The sequence below is a fragment of the Stenella coeruleoalba genome (genome assembly GCF_951394435.1).
Source record: "Stenella coeruleoalba genome assembly, contig: scaffold_573, whole genome shotgun sequence".
Taxonomy (NCBI): domain Eukaryota; kingdom Metazoa; phylum Chordata; class Mammalia; order Artiodactyla; family Delphinidae; genus Stenella; species Stenella coeruleoalba.
The window spans coordinates 14,562-24,560 of NW_027646294.1; the positions used below are offsets into that span (position 1 = coordinate 14,562).

Genomic DNA, 9,999 nt, shown 5'->3' on the forward strand with positions numbered 1-9,999 from the left:
AAAGAAACATCATAAGATATCACTAATACACGGAATGTAAACTTGGCTACACAGGAACTGAATTCCAAAACAGAACAGGGTCTCAAATGTAGAAAACCAACTTATGCTTGCTTAAGGGGAAAGGTGAGTTGGGGTGCTGCATAAAACCAGAGATTGAAATGAGCACAGATAAAGTTCCTTAAGCCAAATATGGAATAGACAAGAGCTACTCCTTGCTCAACAAAATGGACTGAACACCCCATATTAAACGCCTAAGAATGTACCTGACTAGTAAGTATCTTAAAACCTATGGATTGCTATGTCTCCAAAAGAGAATCAAGCATGTGTACAGGGGCATAAACGCAGCAGTGATAGGATTGGAGAGGTTCGGTGAGCAAATGAAGACCCTTTGAAGTCATATTGCATGGTACCCATTACACGGGTCTCAACTCTCCAGGTTTAAGGTATTCTTCCTTCAGCTAAAACATGCATGTGGAACCCAGAGTATGATCAACCGTGTGAACGGGAGACGTGTTCAAATATGTCTCAGTTTTCCTCCCCTGGTACTCGGGTGCAACATTCCAGACGCTTTACTAACACTCTCCCCACTTGGAGGGTCAGCGCCTTTAACCTCCTGTTTGGCCCAGTTTGCAATTTCTGTGGAAGATGAACAGGAATAGCGAGAACCAATGAGAGACTAGCTGGAGGTGTCTGGACGGCAAATTTAACTCTCATTTCCCACCAGGAAGAGGAATTAACCAAAGGCTCAGCGTGCCGTGCCGGAACCAGATTAGGGCCTGAAGCCATCCTGCGGTGTTGCGGCCAGGTCACAAGAAAGCGAGTTGAAGAAAGGAGCTCAGGGGCACTGTAATTCACAAACCTGCAGAGTTATAAATGACAGCTATCGTCCAAAAATAGACTGAAGTAAGGCTGCCAAGAGGACTTGAAAGCGGGGCAGAATTGCAGGAAACCGATTTCAGGAGGTAGACTGGAATTGCATTGAAAGCATAGGAAAAGAGGCAGAACGTCCACAATGATGCACTTGGCCAAAAAGGGCGTATGCGTTTTTTCCTGAATATATTCAGGAAAAAACGCATACGCCCTTTTTGGCCAACCAAGCAAGCTTGCAAAGGAAATCTGCACTACAATGAAGTCTCACTTCCCCCCGGTCAAAAGGGCCATCTGAAAAAAGTGTAAAATCCAGAAAGGAAGGACAGGCCATGGAGAACTGGGAGCCTTGTTATGCTGATGGGCGGGATGTAAATTGCCAACAGACACTCGGGAGAAGTGTATGGTGTTTCCTGAAACATCTAAAAAACAAAGCAACAGAGCCTAGGGCACTTCCACTTATGGTCCTATAGCTTAGGGAAATTAAAATCAAAAAGACACAGCCACCCCAAAGTTTGGAACGGCTCTGTTTAAAAGAACCTCGTTTACAGTACAAGTTCAACATCGCAGAAAGTGAAAAACGGATAAAGAAGTTGTGGTATTTACTTACAAAGCAATATCACTCAGCAATGAAATCTATGTCATCAGGCCCTTAGCATCACAGTGAGTGGATTCAGGTATGATGATTCTAACTGAAATAAGTCACACAGAAAAAGAAACATCATAAGATATCACTAATACACGGAATGTAAACTTGACTACACAGGAACTGAATTCCAAAACAGAACAGGGTCTCAAATTTAGAAAACCAACTTATGCTTGCTTACGGGGAAAGGTGAGTTGGGGTGCTGCATAAAACCAGAGATTGAAATGAGCACAGATAAAGATCCTTAAGCCAAATATGGAATAGACAAGAGCTACTCCTTGCTCAACGAAATGGACTCAACACCCCATATTAAACACCTAAGAATGTACCTGACTAGTAAGTACCTTAAAACCTATGGATTGCTATGTCTCCGAAAGAGAATCAAGCGTGTGTACAGGGGCATAAACGCAGCAGTGATAGGATTGGAGAGGTTCGGTGAGCAAATGAAGACCCTTTGAAGTCATATTGCATGGTACCCATTCCACGGGTTTCAACTACCCAGGTTTAAGGTATTCTTCCTTCAGCAAAAACATGCATGTGGAACCTAGAGTATGATCAACCATGTGATCGGGAGATGTGTTCAAATATGTCTCAGTTTTCGTACCCTGGTACTCGGGTGCAACATTCCAGACACTTTACTAACACTATCCCGACTTGGAGAGTCAGTCCCTTTAACCTCCTGTTTGGCCCAGTTTGCAATTTCTGCGAAAGATCAACAGGAATAGCGAGAACCAATGAGAGACTAGCTGGAGGTGTCTGGACGGGCAAATTTAACTCTCATTTCCCACCAGGAAGAGGAATTAACCAAAGGCTCAGCGTGCCGTGCCGGAACCAGATTAGGGCCTGAAGCCATCCTGCGGTGTTGCGGCCAGGTCACAAGAAAGCGAGTTGAAGAAAGGAGCTCAGGGGCACTGTAATTCACAAACCTGCAGAGTAATAAATGACAGCTATCGTCCAAAAATATACTGAAGTAAGGCTGCCAAGAGGACTTGAAAGCGGGGCAGAATTGCAGGAAACCGATTTCAGGAGGTAGACTGGAATTGCATTGAAAGCATAGGAAAAGAGGCAGAACGTCCACAATGATGCACTTGGCCAAAAAGGGCGTATGCGTTTTTTCCTGAATATATTCAGGAAAAAACGCATACGCCCTTTTTGGCCAAGCAAGCAAGCTTGCAAAGGAAATCTGCACTACAATGAAGTCTCACTTCCCCCCGGTCAAAAGGGCCATCTGAAAAAAGTGTAAAATCCAGAAAGGCAGGACAGGCCATGGAGAACTGGGAGCCTTGTTATGCTGATGGGCGGGATGTAAATTGCCAACAGACACGCGGGAGAAGAGTATGGTGTTTCCTGAAACATCTAAAAAACAAAGCAACAGAGCCTAGGGCACTTCCACTTATGGTCCTATAGCTTAGGGAAATTAAAATCAAAATGACACAGCCTCCCCAAAGTTTGGGACACCTCCGTTTACAAGAACCTCGTTTACCGTACAAGTTCAATATCACAGAAAGTGAAAAATGGATAAAGAACTTGTGGTACTTACGTACAATGCAGTATCACTCAGCAATGAAATCTATATCATCAGGCCCGTAGCAGCATAATGAGTGGATTCAGGTATGCTGATTCTAACTGAAATCAGTCACACAGAAAAAGAAACATCATAAGATATCACTAATACACGGAATGTAAACTTGGCTACACAGGAACTGTATTCCAAAACAGAACAGGGTCTCAAATTTCGAAAACCAACTTATGCTTGCTTAAGGGGAAAGGTGAGTTGGGGTGCTGCATAAAACCAGAGATCGAAATGAGCACAGATAAAGTTCCTTAAGCCAAATATGGAATAGAGAAGAGCTACTCCTTGCTCAACGAAATGGACTCAAAACCCCATATTAAACGCCTAAGAATGTACCTGACTAGTAAGTATCTTAAAACCTATGGATTGCTATGTCTCCAAAAGAGAATCAAGCGTGTGTACAGGGGCATAAAGGCAGCAGTGATAGGATTGGAGAGGTTCGGTGAGCAAATGAAGACCCTTTGAAGTCATATTGCATGGTACCCATTACATGGGTCTCAACTCTCCAGGTTTAAGGTATTCTTCCTTCAGCTAAAACATGCATGTGGAACCCAGAGTATGATCAACCATGTGAACGGGAGACGTGTTCAAATATGTCTCAGTTTTCCTCCCCTGGTACTCGGGTGCAACATTCCAGACGCTTTACTGACACTCTCCCCACCTGAAGAGTCAGCGCTTTCAACCTCCTGTTTGGCACAGTTTGCAATTACTGCGGAAGATGAACAGGAATAGCGAGAACCAATGAGAGGCTAGCTGGAGGTTTCTGGACGGGCAAATTTAACTCTCATTTCCCACCAGGAGGAGGAAATAACCAAAGGCTCAGCGTGCCGTGCCAGAACCAGATTAGGGCCTGAAGCCATCCTGCGGTGTTGCGGCCAGGTCACAAGAAAGCGAGTTGAAGAAAGGAGCTCAGGGGCACTGTAATTCACAAACCTGCAGAGTTATAAATGACAGCTATCGTCCAAAAATAGACTGAAGTAAGGCTGCCAAGAGGACTTGAAAGCGGGTCAGAATTGCAGGAAACCGATTTCAGGAGGTAGACTGGAATTGCATTGAAAGCATAGGAAAAGAGGCAGAACGTCCACAATGATGCACTTGGCCAAAAAGGGCGTATGCGTTTTTTCCTGAATATATTCAGGAAAAAACGCATACGCCCTTTTTGGCCAACCAAGCAAGCTTGCAAAGGAAATCTGCACTACAATGAAGTCTCACTTCTCCCCGGTCAAAAGGGCCATCTGATAAAAGTGTAAAATCCAGAAAGGCAGGCCAGGCCATGGAGAACTGGGAGCCTTGTTATGCTGATGGGTGGGATGTAAATTGCCAACAACCACTCGGGAGAAGTGTATGGTGTTTCCTGAAACATCTAAAAAACAAAGCAACAGAACCTAGGGCACTTCCACTTATGGTCCTATAGCTTAGGGAAATTAAAATCAAAAAGACACACCCACCCCAAAGTTTGGAACGGCTCTGTTTACAAGAAACTCGTTTACAGTACAAGTTCAACATCGCAGAAAGTGAAAAATGGATAAAGAAGTTGTGGTATTTACTTACAAAGCAATATCACTCAGCAATGAAATCTGTGTCATCAGGCCCTTAGCAGCACAATGAGTGGATTCAGGTATGATGATTCTAACTGAAATAAGTCACACAGAAAAAGAAACATCATAAGATATCAGTAATACACGGAATGTAAACTTGGCTACACAGGAACTGAATTACAGAACAGAACAGGGTCTCAAATTTAGAAAACCAACTTATGCTTGCTTAAGGGTAAAGGTGAGTTGGGGTGCGGCATAAAACCAGAGATTGAAATGAGCACAGATAAAGTTCCTTAAGTCAAAAATGGAATAGACAAGAGCTACTCCTTGCTCAACGAAATGGACTCAACACCGCATATTAAACGCCTATGAATGTACCTGACTAGTAAGTATCTTAAAACCTATAGATTGCTATGTCTCCGAAAGAGAATCAAGCATGTGTACAGGGGCATAAACGCAGCAGTGATAGGATTGGAGAGGTTCGGTGAGCAAATGAAGACCCTTTGAAGTCATATTGCATGGTACCCATTCCACGGGTTACAACTACCCAGGTTTTAGGTATTCTTCCTTCAGCTAAAACATGCATGTGGAACCCAGAGTATGATCAACCATGTGATCGGGAGACGTGTTCAAATATGTCTCAGTTTTCCTCCCCTGGTACTCGGGTGCAACATTCCAGACGCTTTACTGACACTCTCCCCACTTGAAGAGTCAGCGCCTTCAACCTCCTGTTTGGCACAGTTTGCAATTACTGCGGAAGATGAACAGGAATAGCGAGAACCAATGAGAGGCTAGCTGGAGGTGTCTGGACGGGCAAATTTAACTCTCATTTCCCACCAGGAGGAGGAAATAACCAAAGGCTCAGCGTGCCGTGCCAGAACCAGATTAGGGCCTGAAGCCATCCTGCGGTGTTGCGGCCAGCTCACAAGAAAGCGAGTTGAAGAAAGGAGCTCAGGGGCACTGTAATTCACAAACCTGCAGAGTTATAAATGACAGCTATCGTCCAAAAATAGACTGAAGTAAGGCTGCCAAGAGGACTTGAAAGCGGGGCAGAATTGCAGGAAACCGATTTCAGGAGGTAGACTGGAATTGCATTGAAAGCATAGGAAAAGAGGCAGAACGTCCACAATGATGCACTTGGCCAAAAAGGGCGTATGCGTTTTTTCCTGAATATATTCAGGAAAAAACGCATACGCCCTTTTTGGCCAAGCAAGCAAGCTTGCAAAGGAAATCTGCACTACAATGAAGTCTCACTTCCCCCCGGTCAAAAGGGCCATCTGAAAAAAGTGTAAAATCCAGAAAGGCAGGACAGGCCATGGAGAACTGGGAGCCTTGTTATGCTGATGGGCGTTATGTAAATTGCCAACAGACACGCGGGAGAAGAGTATGGTGTTTCCTGAAACATCTAAAAAACAAAGCAACAGAGCCTAGGGCACTTCCACTTATGGTCCTATAGCTTAGGGAAATTAAAATCAAAATGACACAGCCACCTCAAAGTTTGGGACGCCTCTGTAAACAAGAACCTCGTTTACCGTACAAGTGCAATATCACAGAAAGTGAAAAATGGATAAAGAATTGTGGTACTTAAGTACAATGCAGTATCACTCAGCAATGAAATCTATGTCATCAGGCCCGTAGCAGCATAATGAGTGGATTCAGGTACGATGATTCTAACTGAAATAAGTCACACAGAAAAAGAAACATCATAAGATATCACTAATACACGGAATGTAAACTTGGCTACACAGGAACTGAATTCCAAAACAGAACAGGGTCTCAAATGTAGAAAACCAACTTATGCTTGCTTAAGGGGAAAGGTGAGTTGGGGTGCTGCATAAAACCAGAGATTGAAATGAGCACAGATAAAGTTCCTTAAGCCAAATATGGAATAGACAAGAGCTACTCCTTGCTCAACAAAATGGACTGAACACCCCATATTAAACGCCTAAGAATGTACCTGACTAGTAAGTATCTTAAAACCTATGGATTGCTATGTCTCCAAAAGAGAATCAAGCATGTGTACAGGGGCATAAACGCAGCAGTGATAGGATTGGAGAGGTTCGGTGAGCAAATGAAGACCCTTTGAAGTCATATTGCATGGTACCCATTACACGGGTCTCAACTCTCCAGGTTTAAGGTATTCTTCCTTCAGCTAAAACATGCATGTGGAACCCAGAGTATGATCAACCGTGTGAACGGGAGACGTGTTCAAATATGTCTCAGTTTTCCTCCCCTGGTACTCGGGTGCAACATTCCAGACGCTTTACTAACACTCTCCCCACTTGGAGGGTCAGCGCCTTTAACCTCCTGTTTGGCCCAGTTTGCAATTTCTGTGGAAGATGAACAGGAATAGCGAGAACCAATGAGAGACTAGCTGGAGGTGTCTGGACGGCAAATTTAACTCTCATTTCCCACCAGGAAGAGGAATTAACCAAAGGCTCAGCGTGCCGTGCCGGAACCAGATTAGGGCCTGAAGCCATCCTGCGGTGTTGCGGCCAGGTCACAAGAAAGCGAGTTGAAGAAAGGAGCTCAGGGGCACTGTAATTCACAAACCTGCAGAGTTATAAATGACAGCTATCGTCCAAAAATAGACTGAAGTAAGGCTGCCAAGAGGACTTGAAAGCGGGGCAGAATTGCAGGAAACCGATTTCAGGAGGTAGACTGGAATTGCATTGAAAGCATAGGAAAAGAGGCAGAACGTCCACAATGATGCACTTGGCCAAAAAGGGCGTATGCGTTTTTTCCTGAATATATTCAGGAAAAAACGCATACGCCCTTTTTGGCCAACCAAGCAAGCTTGCAAAGGAAATCTGCACTACAATGAAGTCTCACTTCCCCCCGGTCAAAAGGGCCATCTGAAAAAAGTGTAAAATCCAGAAAGGAAGGACAGGCCATGGAGAACTGGGAGCCTTGTTATGCTGATGGGCGGGATGTAAATTGCCAACAGACACTCGGGAGAAGTGTATGGTGTTTCCTGAAACATCTAAAAAACAAAGCAACAGAGCCTAGGGCACTTCCACTTATGGTCCTATAGCTTAGGGAAATTAAAATCAAAAAGACACAACCACCCCAAAGTTTGGAACGGCTCTGTTTAAAAGAACCTCGTTTACAGTACAAGTTCAACATCGCAGAAAGTGAAAAATGGATAAAGAAGTTGTGGTATTTACTTACAAAGCAATATCACTCAGCAATGAAATCTATGTCATCAGGCCCTTAGCATCACAGTGAGTGGATTCAGGTATGATGATTCTAACTGAAATAAGTCACACAGAAAAAGAAACATCATAAGATATCACTAATACACGGAATGTAAACTTGACTACACAGGAACTGAATTCCAAAACAGAACAGGGTCTCAAATTTAGAAAACCAACTTATGCTTGCTTACGGGGAAAGGTGAGTTGGGGTGCTGCATAAAACCAGAGATTGAAATGAGCACAGATAAAGATCCTTAAGCCAAATATGGAATAGACAAGAGCTACTCCTTGCTCAACGAAATGGACTCAACACCCCATATTAAACACCTAAGAATGTACCTGACTAGTAAGTACCTTAAAACCTATGGATTGCTATGTCTCCGAAAGAGAATCAAGCGTGTGTACAGGGGCATAAACGCAGCAGTGATAGGATTGGAGAGGTTCGGTGAGCAAATGAAGACCCTTTGAAGTCATATTGCATGGTACCCATTCCACGGGTTTCAACTACCCAGGTTTAAGGTATTCTTCCTTCAGCAAAAACATGCATGTGGAACCTAGAGTATGATCAACCATGTGATCGGGAGATGTGTTCAAATATGTCTCAGTTTTCGTACCCTGGTACTCGGGTGCAACATTCCAGACACTTTACTAACACTATCCCGACTTGGAGAGTCAGTCCCTTTAACCTCCTGTTTGGCCCAGTTTGCAATTTCTGCGAAAGATCAACAGGAATAGCGAGAACCAATGAGAGACTAGCTGGAGGTGTCTGGACGGGCAAATTTAACTCTCATTTCCCACCAGGAAGAGGAATTAACCAAAGGCTCAGCGTGCCGTGCCGGAACCAGATTAGGGCCTGAAGCCATCCTGCGGTGTTGCGGCCAGCTCACAAGAAAGCGAGTTGAAGAAAGGAGCTCAGGGGCACTGTAATTCACAAACCTGCAGAGTAATAAATGACAGCTATCGTCCAAAAATATACTGAAGTAAGGCTGCCAAGAGGACTTGAAAGCGGGGCAGAATTGCAGGAAACCGATTTCAGGAGGTAGACTGGAATTGCATTGAAAGCATAGGAAAAGAGGCAGAACGTCCACAATGATGCACTTGGCCAAAAAGGGCGTATGCGTTTTTTCCTGAATATATTCAGGAAAAAACGCATACGCCCTTTTTGGCCAAGCAAGCAAGCTTGCAAAGGAAATCTGCACTACAATGAAGTCTCACTTCCCCCCGGTCAAAAGGGCCATCTGAAAAAAGTGTAAAATCCAGAAAGGCAGGACAGGCCATGGAGAACTGGGAGCCTTGTTATGCTGATGGACGGGATGTAAATTGCCAACAGACACGCGGGAGAAGAGTATGGTGTTTCCTGAAACATCTAAAAAACAAAGCAACAGAGCCTAGGGCACTTCCACTTATGGTCCTATAGCTTAGGGAAATTAAAATCAAAATGACACAGCCACCTCAAAGTTTGGGACGCCTCTGTAAACAAGAACCTCGTTTACCGTACAAGTGCAATATCACAGAAAGTGAAAAATGGATAAAGAATTGTGGTACTTAAGTACAATGCAGTATCACTCAGCAATGAAATCTATGTCATCAGGCCCGTAGCAGCATAATGAGTGGATTCAGGTACGATGATTCTAACTGAAATAAGTCACACAGAAAAAGAAACATCATAAGATATCACTAATACACGGAATGTAAACTTGGCTACACAGGAACTGAATTCCAAAACAGAACAGGGTCTCAAATGTAGAAAACCAACTTATGCTTGCTTAAGGGGAAAGGTGAGTTGGGGTGCTGCATAAAACCAGAGATTGAAATGAGCACAGATAAAGTTCCTTAAGCCAAATATGGAATAGACAAGAGCTACTCCTTGCTCAACAAAATGGACTGAACACCCCATATTAAACGCCTAAGAATGTACCTGACTAGTAAGTATCTTAAAACCTATGGATTGCTATGTCTCCAAAAGAGAATCAAGCATGTGTACAGGGGCATAAACGCAGCAGTGATAGGATTGGAGAGGTTCGGTGAGCAAATGAAGACCCTTTGAAGTCATATTGCATGGTACCCATTACACGGGTCTCAACTCTCCAGGTTTAAGGTATTCTTCCTTCAGTTAAAACATGCATGTGGAACCCAGAGTATGATCAACCGTGTGAACGGGAGACGTGTTCAAATATG

General features: G+C 43.9%; 1 long non-coding RNA gene across 1 annotated transcript; it reads right to left on the bottom strand.

Moving 5' to 3' along the window:
* Window positions 1-3,050: 3,050 nt before the first annotated feature.
* On the bottom strand, window positions 3,051-9,476 carry LOC307181200. The gene is made up of 3 exons (XR_013826097.1): window positions 9,367-9,476; window positions 6,209-6,294; window positions 3,051-3,135 (listed from the first exon to the last, which is right to left on the bottom strand). It is a non-coding gene; the product is annotated as an uncharacterized lncRNA (long non-coding RNA).
* Window positions 9,477-9,999: the final 523 nt, after the last annotated feature.